This window comes from Tauraco erythrolophus, chromosome 3 (genome assembly GCF_009769465.1).
Source record: "Tauraco erythrolophus isolate bTauEry1 chromosome 3, bTauEry1.pri, whole genome shotgun sequence".
In the NCBI taxonomy this organism is placed as follows: Eukaryota; Metazoa; Chordata; class Aves; order Musophagiformes; family Musophagidae; genus Tauraco; species Tauraco erythrolophus.
The window spans coordinates 60412313-60425573 of NC_141467.1; positions in this window are offsets into that span (position 1 = coordinate 60412313).

The following is a 13261-nucleotide window of genomic DNA, read 5'->3' on the forward strand; positions in this document are numbered from 1 at the left end:
GAGTGTGCATATATTGCCTTGTTTTTCTTCATATATAATCTGTGATTAATTTGGCATTAGATTTGTTTTCTGCTTTGAGTCTAAAGTATTAGCTTAGACTCCAGAAGAATATATCACTTTATTGGCATGTATTTCACTAGATTTTATTCCAGTGTAAAATTTTAACTCACTTGTGGCCCAAACTTCCACAGCTGACTCAGTGCATGACATTCATAAATAATTGTAATTTATGACACTGAACTTAATGCCACCAAGACAAGGCAGCAGGAAGTTTTCCCAGATCAGAAAGCCTTTTTTCATGTGAGTCTTGATACGTGTTAACAATTTCTCTTTGACCTTTTTAGAAAGGAGTTCACTTCTGAACTCCAGCTACAGACCGCCTTGATGATTCCTTGAGTCTCCAGTCAGCGCCAGAAGAGTTGCCAGAACAACATTACTGCTGTTTATTTATGAGTTTCACTGGTTTCTCACTCACTTCTGAATCAATCCAGAGCCATTACTGCTTATCTTAAATCTGCATGAGTTTTTCATTTCAGAAGTATAAGAATCTACCTCTTTTCCATCTGTTACAGTAACTGTGAAATGTTTAAGCTCTTTATCTAATCGGCTTCAGAAGAATTTTTATGGTTGCATTGACTTCTAGGTCACAGTGCCAGATTCATTGCTGTCCTCAAATATAAGGAGTAGAAGTCATTAAGAGGCTGAAAATACTTTTTTTTTTTAATTTGAATTTTTGGAAAAGCAAGAAAACATTATTAGACATTTAATTCCTTACTGAGATCTATAACTAGCACATGTCATAATGCACTTAATATACTAGAATCAATCCATTCATAATATATAATAGTAAACCATAATTATTTGTTGAGCCCAGGTGTCAAACAATCGGTTGCTCTAACCATACTTTTCTCAAATTAGGGAGAACACAACAGCAATTCAGTAATCGTATAACCTATATTTGCATTAGGCTAATTAGTGAAGCCCCAGGCATAATATACAGACCTTTAAAAGAGAAAATCAACCCAGAGTAGTTAGTCACTGTCAAAAATGTATTTCAGTACTTAGTTGGTATCATCTCTTTAGAAAAGCAAACCATTCCATGAGTTTCAAAGATCAGATCTCCTCTGTCCGTTGATTTTCCTCTCTGTTTTAAAAGAGAAATTGTATTTGAGTTGGTAAAATGCTTTATTTAAGTATTAGTTGAGTTAATATATGAGAGTTATAGTCTGTTACCAAATGCACTGGGAAGGGATGGAGAAGTGATACAAACTGAGGTCGGTGCTATCACTATTTGGTCAGTCACCAGTCTGGATCATTTCCAGCTCACAAAGAGAAGTTGCAGTGGATGCTGACCCTGTAACTGTAGGTGGTTTAGCTCCTCTGTTAGTCTTTTAAAGATTCCTTCTATCTGGTGTGTCTCACTGAAATAACTAGAAGAAAGTTTGCAGAAGACTTGTGACTAGGTTTAAATCTATTCATTTCAAAGGTAAGGCTATGGTAAAGTAAAAAAAATCAGTCAATGTGCCACAAAGCAACAAATGCATTTTAATATTTCATCCATAATTTGCAGCTCCATTCTGGAATAGTTATCTTAGTGATAACATAGATTTGTCAAATCATGACAGATACATAAGACCTTTCTTTCCTGGTTTCTGGCTAGCTTGCTATGATGCTGATTAGAAAATTTATTTTTGTAAAATATAAGTATCAAAATACAACACAATCTCTCAGTAAACAGGAATTAAATCTTAGAAGAATAAATGTAGGCATAAAAATAAGGGCTACAAACTCAAAGTACTTTCTGTTAAAACGCTGTGCAGGTTCTAACCTACAAAGCTTAGAAAGGGTAAATATATTAAAATGCCAGCTACCAAGGCAAGATTCTCTGCTGAGAAAAACAATTCATCACCAGCTCTAACTAAATTTTGAAATTACTATAACTGGAGTTAACCAAGTTATTAAGAGTATGAACCACTGCAAAGAGATAAAAGGCAGTCAAAACAGTAATGCTACAAACACAGACCTTAGAGATATACAACTTGATGGCAAAAAAAATCCCCACAAATGGTTTACGTGGCTTACATACCAGCCTTCACTTGGGAAGACAAATGCCCTAAATAGGATGTTGAGAGAAAAAGTAGTTCCCTAGTAGGCAACATGTGTATTCCCTTTGAAACACCACATCCCTGATCCACTTAATTTTGAACTCTATCTTGGTCTGATCAAAAGGACAGCCAAGTCAGATGATCTTTGTTTCAGGAAGGAGATGCTGGGAAAATAAGCTTCACAACCCTGCCATTCCCTCTGACTCACTTCTCTTGCCATTTTTCTTTCTAAAGGAACCCATGGCAGATTTTCTCAGCAGTTTTCCATCGTAGTCAGTAGAAACGTATAAAATTCAAGAACAAGCAAGGCTTTACACCCGTTTAACTACTGACTGTGAGGCACAGAGATAGCATAAGCAGCCAGTACCTAAAGAAACAAAGGATCAATTCGCCTTGTAAAGAAAGAGGTCTGCAGTAACGACTGAGGGAAAATTGGGATTTATTCCAATTGAAACTTTAACTTCAGGCTGGATTGACAGAATGAACCTTTCTGTAAACCTCTTAGTTTTCAATTTCATCAAAAGCTTTTAATGCAGCTCTAGTTTAAAGGTGACATTAATCCTAATTTACGCATGTCTGGATGAAGTCCACCACAGTTAACAGAAGTCCCACAAGTGAATATGTAACAAGGCAGTAAGGGATCAATGGATTATATGAGGGGAGAAGCTTGGTTGTGAAACATTTATGCACAAATTTATTCTCCCAAAATTACAGCAACATCACTCCATTTACTCAGTACTCATCAAACCAAAATCATCCATTTTCTCTGATTTTATTGAGATTCTATTGCTGGTTCAAACATGTCTCAAAAGAATCCTATTAGATTAGTATTTTGTTTAGTCCTATGATTAAGTTCGGACAGAGCGTCTGTCTAGATTAACCCCTGTAACATTTCAGCCAACATGACCCCTGACATCACATAACAGGTGAACATAGAATCATAGAATGGTTAGGGTTGGAAGGGACCTTAAAGATCACCTAGTTCCAACCCCACTGCCATGGGCAGAGAAATCCTCCACTACACCAGGTTGCCCGAAGCCTCATCTAACCTGGCCTTGAACACTTCCATGGATGGGGCATCCACAACTTCTCTGGACAACCTGTTCTAGTGCCTCACCACCCTCAATGTAAAAAATTTCTTCCTTAGATCTAATTGAAATCTCCCCTCTTTCAGTTTAAATCCATTGCCCCTTGTCCTATCACTACACGCCCTTGTAAAAAGTCCCTCTCCAGCTTTCCTGTAGGCCCCGTTTAGGTACTGGAAAGCTGCTATAAGCAGAGCCGTCTCTTCTCCAGGCTGAACAGCCCCAACTCTCTCAGACTGTCTTCACAGCAGAGGTGCTCCAGCCCTCGGATCATCTTTGTGGCCCTCCTCTGGACTCGCTCCAGTAGCTCCATGTCTTTCTTGTGATGGGGACTCCAGAGCTGAACACAGTATTCCAGGCGGGGTCTCACAAGAGCAGAGTAGAGGGGCAGAATCACTTCCCTTGACCTGCTGGCCACACTTCTTTTGTTACAGCCCAGGATATGATTTGCTTTCTGGGCTGCCAGTGCACATTGCCGGCTCATGTTGAGCTTCTCATCCACCAGCACTCCCAAGTCCTTTTCCTCCATGCTGCTCTCAATCCATTCTCCGCCCAGCCTGTACTTGTGCTTGGGATTGCCCCGACCCACGTGCAGGACCTTGCACTTGGCCTTGTTGAACTTCATGAGGTTCTCACAGGCCCACCTCTCCAGCCTGTCAAGGTCCCTCTGGATGGCATCCCTTCCCTCCAGCGTGTCCACAACACCACAGAACTTGGTGTCATCTGCAAACTTGCTGAGGGTGCACTTGATCCCACTGTCCATGTCGCCGACAAAGATGTTAAATAGCACTGGTCCCAGTACCGACCCCTGAGGAACACCACTCGTCACAGGCCTCCACGTGGACATTGAACCGTTGACCACAACTCTTTGAGTGCGACCATCCAGCCAATTCCTTATCCACCGAGTGGTCCATCCATCAAAACCATGTCTTTCCAGTTTAGAGACATATTTCCATGAGGATGGAAAAACGGGTTTGCACAATTGAAACGGCAACAAAGGTGTCTACTTGAGCAAAAGGAGATGGAAATTATTTAAACAGTTGAGGAGTCTTCCGAATTCTTTGATTAGTTTGTTTCAGGAGACAAAACTTAGACTAGTCTTTGAAAAGAGCATGGGCATTTCTTCAGCTTCAGTTTTATGGTGTCATTAATGGAACCAAAACCAAAACAGATTTCATAGACAATTCTCCACCTGTTATTATGAAAAATAGTTTGCATGAACCAAATTCTTTTCTTCTTTGCATTAAATCTGTATAGCTCCACTGGCTTTGATTACTTTGTACAATTGCTGAACTCAGCCCCATGAAGCTACTAATTTAATTTGTTGAAGTTGTTCATTCCTCACTAGGCATAAAACTCACATATATATATACACAGTTATTACTACCTGCCTTCATCCTCCTTTTCTAGGCCAGAGTCACCTTGGCCAGAGATGAGAAGCACAACTGGTGTGTTGAATAAAAAATACCAGCCATGGACAAAAACAAGCAGAAAAAACCCCACTCAGACTGACTGAGAAGGTGTAGAAAGACACCATCTGTCAGTCAAAGGGACTGGAAAACATCCACATATGTTGTATAAGACAGATAATAAGAAAGAAAGAAAGTTCAGTCCAAACATTTTCCACCCCCTGTGACTGAACGCAGTTTTGTTAACTGCTTATTTACTATTAACCTGATATTACAATCAGAAAAATAATCACTGCCATAATTACACTTTAAAGAATGTGTAAAGAAAGCTCTACTTAGCTACTTTAGCTCTATCACTAAAAAAAGTGGCCAACACTCATATCTCACAGATACATGTGTAAGTGAAGCAACACCTATTTGATAATGAAAAATGATTACCATATAAAAACTTTTCTATTGTGTTTCTACTGACAGAATAGTTTTTATGACATTCTTACTCCAAGGCTCCACCCTCTCACTACAGATCCTCATAGAGTAAATATATTCTCAAGACAAAATTCACTTTAAGGATATTTGTGTGATTTAGAGCTTATAAGGCTCACCATATAAGCATGGAATATTAGCTACGTAGTTATAGTTACATTTGCTTTCACTTGCTGATGACTTGATGATGTTTACATAATTTTTTGTTCCAAGGCTTTGAATGGTCACTGTTTCTGTTAGCTGCTACACCTTGGGATGAGTACTCAACCCCTCTTTGTTGTAATATTCTTCTTTGGTTGTGTGGTTGTGAGTGCTTTGCCGGTCCTCAAACCTATTTGTGGTGATGTGAAACTGAAAATGCTTCAAATAAAGTGTTTATTTCCAGTGTTTCTGTTTTCCTTTAGTGTTATTCTAGCTTGTCACCAACCAGACTGAGGTGCAGAACATGGAATAAGGAGGTCAGGTCAATAGAGTTTGGTAAGTAGAATCTAGGTATCGCTGGAGTTGTGCTGAGTTTGTTAGTTTGAGGGTAAAAGAGAAGATGGCAAATGAAAGACCCTTTAGCCTTATGCTGTAGCATGACTTGGGGTTCCAAACAGAACATCCCTTTCGGGAAGGCTACTAGAGCTCTTTTTTAGAACTCTGTTCTGAGTTTATCGGGACTGAAATTAATCGACTCATCTGTGGAATGACGAGACCTAAGAAACCTAAGAACTACTGAGCAAACTCTATGTTTTATCTAAGGTTGACAAGAAGCTCTGAGTACCTAACTGCTTTTCCGTGATCTTGAGCTGCCACTCAGCCACTCTGTGACCCATTTTCTTTATCTGCAAATGGGGTAGAATTGCTGGAGTAGCACCCTGAGATCCTCAGCTGAGAGGCTTGATGTAAGTGCAGTTCTTGCATGCTCAGGCTGAGTGGCAACTGCTGAAAGCCCAAAGCAATAGCTGAGCTCTCAGAGCCTGGTGCCTGCAGGAATCACACTGCGTGTGAGAGAATTTTGTCAGTGTCTGCTCTGGAGGTAGCCTGCAGTGAGGAAATGCTTCCTCTTCCATTAGCAAATACGAAAGTAGAGTGAGCTTACGCCGTACAGACACAACAGAGTAATGGCACTGCCTTCTCCATCATCCTTCCATTACAGGTCTTATTGCTGTTCTCCTACTTGCCTTATATATGGGCTGATGGTCCAGCATTGGCACTGTGGCAAGCATACTCTCTGCTGTCTGCTTTTAGAGGAGAACAATGTTACTCTTTCTGCTTGCAGTTCTCAAACTCCCTCTTCTCATAGGAACGCAGAGCTGGAAGTGACTACCACACAACATCTAGTCTGTCACCCTTCTCCAAAATACACCACTGGTATTTCCGGCAGATCCTTGTACAGTCTATTCTGAAGAGTACACAGTGACAGGAGAGCCTCCCATCTCTACAAGCAAACTACTTCAAAGCTATAAGAAAGTTTTCTTCCCATTTAGTTTATCGACACTTATTATTTTAACTTAAACCCATTATCCCTAGTCCCACTTAAAACAGGATGTTATTCTTCCATGTCTATCTTTAACATCATTGAAGACTATTATCAAATCTTCCTCAAACTTTCACTTCCCTTAAGTAACACTTATCTTTGGGGAAGACTAGTGACTGTGGTGGTTTTCTGAGGGCCAATGGCATAGTAGGAGACCAGGATAAGCTTTCTGCCTTTTTATTGTTTTTTCCTGCAGAAAAATTGTCCTGACCATTACTCCAGGTTTGGCTCTGGTTATGGCTGGTACAACAACAAAGCCTCCACTATCTCCTGAAATGTATCGTTGTTTTAGATTTTAAAGGCAAAAGTTATTGTCTGGAAGTATTAAATCATATCACTAAGAATTACCTAACCCTTGAACCAGGTTTTAAACTGTGATTCACTGAAGACATCAATCAATGATATAAATAAGAATTTTTCCAGGAAAGTAGAAACTCCTTAATAGAAGACTAAGGCAAATAAAAAGAGATCTGTCTCTTAAATCATAATCCACCTTACAGAAAAACCAAGAATCTATAACATTGCTGCATTACTGAAATTGCCTATTAGAGTCCTTGGAGAATTTCCCTTAAGACTTTTGAAACATTCAGACTGAGAAAGGAGCAGGAAGAAAACTACTCTTGATTTTCAGCTTGGTTATTTAACTTGAAAGCAAAGATAAAGCAAGGCAGTGAATTCAGCTGGAGGCATTATTTTTTTTTAATATTTACTTGAAATATTCTGACACCAGCAGTTAGGAAAAAAAGGAATTTTACTGTAAAAATATCAGCATTTTCACAGACCTGGGGCTCTTCTTAGTGTTGCTTTGCCTTAACTTAGAAGATCTGACTCTAGCTTCATGAGGGGCACACTGAAAGGGTTAATCTGAAAACTAAGTGTCTCAAAAATCCCCTTCCTTGTCCTTCCCTCTTCTGTCCAAACTGTGTTAGATGTCAATCCCAAGCATGGCTCTTTCAGTACATGTTAATCTACAAACAATACACCTGGGTAACAAACAGATTTGAAGAAAAAGAGTCATTACTTAGTGACCAAACCCTCATTCTGCTGTATGCTGAAGAAGCCAGACTAAAGGCACAGTGCTTTCTTTAGAAAGATCCAAATGAGATATTTGTCACTGTAAGAGGAAAGGAATTGAGGTTTTCCCATAAAAATCATATCTCCCTGTTCATGCAAGCCAATGTGAAATGAAAGATTGCCATCAATGTGTAGATGATGTACTACCCACAGAAGATGGATTTTCTCTCTTTTACTTACTAAATACTCAGAAGTCCACAAAGAAAGGTGATATGATCACAATAATAAATTTTACAGCTCTTTTGCTCTGATTTTCTGTCTGGGACTTGTAAATCACTTTTAAAATAGAAGATTATCACAGAAGAAAAGGCAGTTCCCATTGGTACCTCTCTGTGAGCTGACAGATTATGAAATAGACTAGAAAAGGTATTTTGTTGCATGGTATAAATTTCTACTGGATAACCTGTAAGAAAGACTAAAATCCCCTAATTCCTTAGTGAACTTCTTAAGCCTGCTCAAGAAAAAACACTGGTCAGGCAGGAGAGAGGTGTGACCTTCCTCCTCCATCATCTTACACTGCCTATGGAACAGTCTAAACTCTTTAAAAAAAGAACGTATCGATCCACCAGGCTTTTCCATCCTTTTCCTGAGATGAAGTGCTGAAATAACTGAGTGCCACCATCTTCCTAAGCCCTGCTGGGAAGCAGAACCTTCTCTTGCATGCCTTGCTCTTCAACAGCTGTGAAACAACAGCATAGCAGCATGCTCAGCACACACCACCATGATTTAATGTATTTAAAAACACAGTTTGTAACCTCTTAGCCTTCCAAAGTGCAAGCTTGTTTCCCATGTATTGCCCCACAATTAGAGCATGTGTCTGGGAAGAGGATGCAGGGGCTGTATCTCCAAGGGTTCCCTAAGACCCTCATCCTCCACCTGCAGTTGAGAGCTCAGCCCAGTTCTGGGCCAAGTGTGCAAAAATCCTGTGTATTACAGTACCCATGCTGTAAGTAGCTAAGCCACTGGTGTCCCCTGACCCTTTGATACTACCTGTACAGGTACCTGTTACAACCAGCGTCTTCATCTTCAACATGTTGCTTATTTGCCCTGTCAACCTGAAACATTAGTCTGGAAATGAAAGGGGAAAAATATATATAACAAAAAAAATGGAATAAAGTTTGATAATACGCCAATGACATTATGACATTTTTAACAAGATGAATTTTCTTTTGAAATATTCGCCTCGTTGGATTTATATTGAATTATTAATCTGCTATTGAATTATGGATCTATTATTATTGGTACTTTCTGAAAAATATTCTGAACCTCTTCTTAAATTAGTTAAGAACTGGAAATGTGTTTTCTTACAATCTTGTTGATATCACAGAATATTACCTGGGAAAAGTTGGAAAAAAACTACTAGAATCATAAAAAAGAGTTGTCAAAACAAGCCAAATTTTCTTTTCTACTCTAACCTGCCCAAAACCTGATACCAATACCTAGCACAAAAGTATTCATGGATGGTTTTGTAAAAATGAACAACAAAAATTATGTTTAGGTACCTGAAATCAAGCAAAATGTTCAACGAATCTGGAAAGAGAAAAAGAATTGAAGTCAATATTTAGTACCCAAGTTTGCAAATTTCAGACTTTAACTATTGCATCTTACAGTTTGAAAAAAGACAGAACACACTCACCGAATTTCTCCTCAAAATGAGTGAAGTATCTTCAATCACTAGAAATTCTGAAACATTTTCTAATCTTCAGTATTTGGCAAATAATATCCAATACATAATAAATAAGAATACTACTTGTCTTTTTTCTTTAAATCGTAAAGGTACCAACTATAACAGGGAGAAAAAGGTATAGCAGGCATTATATGGATACCTATAATATGTAATCCTCATCCTTAAAAAGCTCAAGTGCTTCATTTATATAATATAAAAATATATATTAAAAAGATATAATTATAAAATATGATTTTTTCCCCAAAAAAATCAAACCATTTTAATTTACATAAATGAAAAATTTACCAGTGCATGAACAAAGGTGTAACTAAACTCAAATGTGCAAAGCAGGTTATATCTGCATAATATATACCGGTTTTGAAGGCTAACCCTGATATCACCATAATTTCTGCCCAAGGGTATGCTTATGAAAACTTTTTCAAAAGAACACTTCTTTTCAAGCAACAATGTTCCCTTCCTGTGTGGCAGATTCTATTTTCTGTGACTAACAAGTTAATTCATTTACAAAGAATCATTCAGCAGTACTAAATATTACAACTCAGATTGCAGTATGAGCTGTTAAGAAACACTTCAACGTGACAGCCAGAAGTTTTAAGCCCATAATCAAAAACTTGATTGCATAACATAGGGATGGGAGTCAGTTGCAGGTGTAACTCTCTCTCACTCGATGACTCATTTCATTGACTCATTTTAATTATTTTAATGACTCATTGTGATGATTTCAGCAACATAAATTCAGTTTGTTTTGTCAGCAATGTACAGATATCAGCTAAATGCTCCAGAGAGAATAAAATAACATAAGCAGCTAAAATTAAATAAAAACTTTTTTTTTTCCAGAGTATTAGCATTGATGTCAAACACATAAAACCAGTTTTGTTTACAACAATCCTAATTTGCTTGCGGCATTCCTCCCAGAAGAAAGTGGTCGTTCACTGGTTGAACAGTGTTTCACAGGCCGTACTCTCGCATTTCTGTTGACCTCTGAAAGATCTCGGCCACCACTGTTTAGCTACTGTGACTCTCAGCATGTGATTTCAAAGCATTTATTACAGCTGATGTGCTCATGCTAGTACATTTTCACTCAAATGAATACACTACTTGCCCTCTCCCTTTGGGGTGCATAGTGGAAGAATAAATCTCCATCCATCTCCTTCCTTCTGCAGGCTCTCTGTGGAAGCTGCCAGGCATATACCTGTTTTTTCTTGAACTGCCTGAACCTGCAGCACCCCGTTTCTCTAAGGGGTCAGTAAAACTCCAAACCAGGCTCTATCACCATTTCCTACCGGACTGAGAAATGCTAAGACAGCAAATATTTCTGTTGCCTATCAGTTTACTGTGCGTCACCAAGTAGCTGAGCGGGAGGACACCAACCTCGTTCCCCTGTCTCTGGTTCTTGCAGAGGTCCCCCATGATGAAAGTGCCAAAGGAGAGAGAATTTCTGTACCTAAGACACAGGGAAGTATTTCCTAAATCACATGTGGGCTATCAGGCATCTTCGGTATCTACACGTACATTCAGCTGTAAATAACAATAAGCTAAAAACTCGCAAACAAAATCATCAACCAAACTAAAGCCATGAGTCATTTAGCTCAGCAGCAAACAAGAACTGTGGGGAAAAATGCCCCTACCTAAGCCATAGATCAGTCCTCTTTGAAATTTTCAGTATCCAAAGTTTCAATTAAGCTCACCTTTAAACTCATATTTGAAAAAGTAAGCTAGTTAGTGTAAAGTATTCTCATACGTGTACCATGCTGGACATTAACTGTCGTCCACGTCACTGACAGCACAAAAAGTGATACTGTGTGCTGTATCAAGCACACAGAAAAAAGAAGACATATTCTACAGTCTTAATATGCAAGACTTTGATCATATCAAAAAGGCATTTTGTTTCCCACATAGACAAATAAAACTGTAATCTGTAAAATATATCATATCAAGGGTTATCATGGCGTTTAACACTCCTAGAGTTCCTATGTTGTTAATGTGAAATCCAATTTTTCAAATTGCCATTTTGAAAAGATGGACCAAATTTTATTATCAGGGATATATCCACATTTTTTTCTTTCCATTTCTTAGTAACTTTTCTGCATCTCAGATGAGGAAATATTTAACAACAAAGCAGACTTCCTCATTAAATACCTGACTATTCAAGTACCATCTTTTTTGTCTGATCTGTTTTCATTCATGTAGAGCATTTTCACACAGCAGTTTTACCGCATATCTATGGATAACATGTCTAAAGAGCATCCTCTTGGATTGGCTCTCACTGTATCTGTGGTAGACACCAGAATCTGAGCAGAAAGGAGAACTTTTCAGAGAACAGACCTTCACACTGCAAACTACCACGCAAAATGATGTATTGCAAAGAAAGTTATGGCAAAATAGACCAAAATGTAGGACACATTCTCGCTGCTTAAACCACATCACTTTGGCGTGGGAGTAATACTTAGTCTGATGAGAAGTTGCAGAAAACAGAAGTAACAAAACACATATGGCTCTGAAAGTGGAAGAGGCAGTATTTTCTGGGCCTGACTTTACTAAAATCTCTGCATCCCAGGCTGCCTTAATGTGTCATGGTAATTTCATCCAAATAGCAATTTGATTACATGACCTATTAATTTTAGTTCAAGTGCTCCACCCTGATGCCTGATCCCGACTGCCCTCTGTACCAAGAGGCGTCTTCACAGAAACAGGTACCAAAGTTGGAGTTTACTGTGCTGCAGGAGGATAGGTCTGAGAGAAGGGAATATTTATCATTATTTTAACTTTGGAAGAATTCAGCATTAACAGATACATCTAGGGGATTTTAAAGTGCTAGCATTGTGGTCAAAACATCAGTCACTAAGGTAGTCACAGCAGGACGAGTTTCTAGTAGTTGTGAAGACTGCAATATTATCAACAGTAGAAACAAAAAATTCCTCCTGCTCAGGAAGTAGAAAAAGCACATCAGGAGGAAAGAACATCTCACCTTTGCCCAGTAATAAAAAACTGGTCTCCAAGGGATAGAAATTAGCTTATTAATATATTATTGACTGGTCAATATCCTATGAAGTGTTTCTTTATTTTTCATTTAACACTGAGATGCGTGAGGTCTACCTGGACCTATATACACATATCCTATTGATTTATTACTTGGATCAGTAAGATGTCATATCATTGCTACTTTAATTTCTGCTTATATGGGCAGCAGAGTGACACAAAGGCCAAAAGCTCTGTCATAAAATGGTTTTCTGAAACTTCTTTTCCCTGCTTTATTTGTTGTAAACTGCAAAGAGCACCATCATCACATGAGGATTAGTTAACTGTTGTGAATACCTGAGGAGCATCATCTAGACAGATTGCTTTTTCTTTTTTTTTTTTTTTTTTCATGGCTGCAGTCACAAAGCAACTGGAAAGTTGCATGTCATTCAGGATGAGCCTACATCTTCCAGGAATCAAATGCATTGTAAAGCATTTTATGACTGACCTTAAACCTCACTGCCACCAACTACTTTTGGCGGAGAATTTCTTGATGAGTTGGTGGCTCTTGCTTTTTGATTAATTTTTCTTTGATAAAACACAACTATGCATTTTCATGTACTTGTCTGTCCATAGAGATAGAAGAGATGACCAGAAGTATTTAAACACTTATTTGTTGATATCAGACATCACAGAATCTTCACAGACTCATCATATATAGAAATTAAAATTATTTCTCATATTTAATTCAAACTACCTTTTGTTTTATATTCCTTATCTTCTTCTGTTGCCATATCAGGTCAATAATATTAAACACTTCCTTCCACCAAATAAAAAAATGGCCCAGTCCTACTATAAAAACCATCCCAGTCGTTGCTCCTAGCTCCTCTGAGAGGGACCATACAGATCTGTCCTCCCCAGAGAGCCCCAAAAGCAAG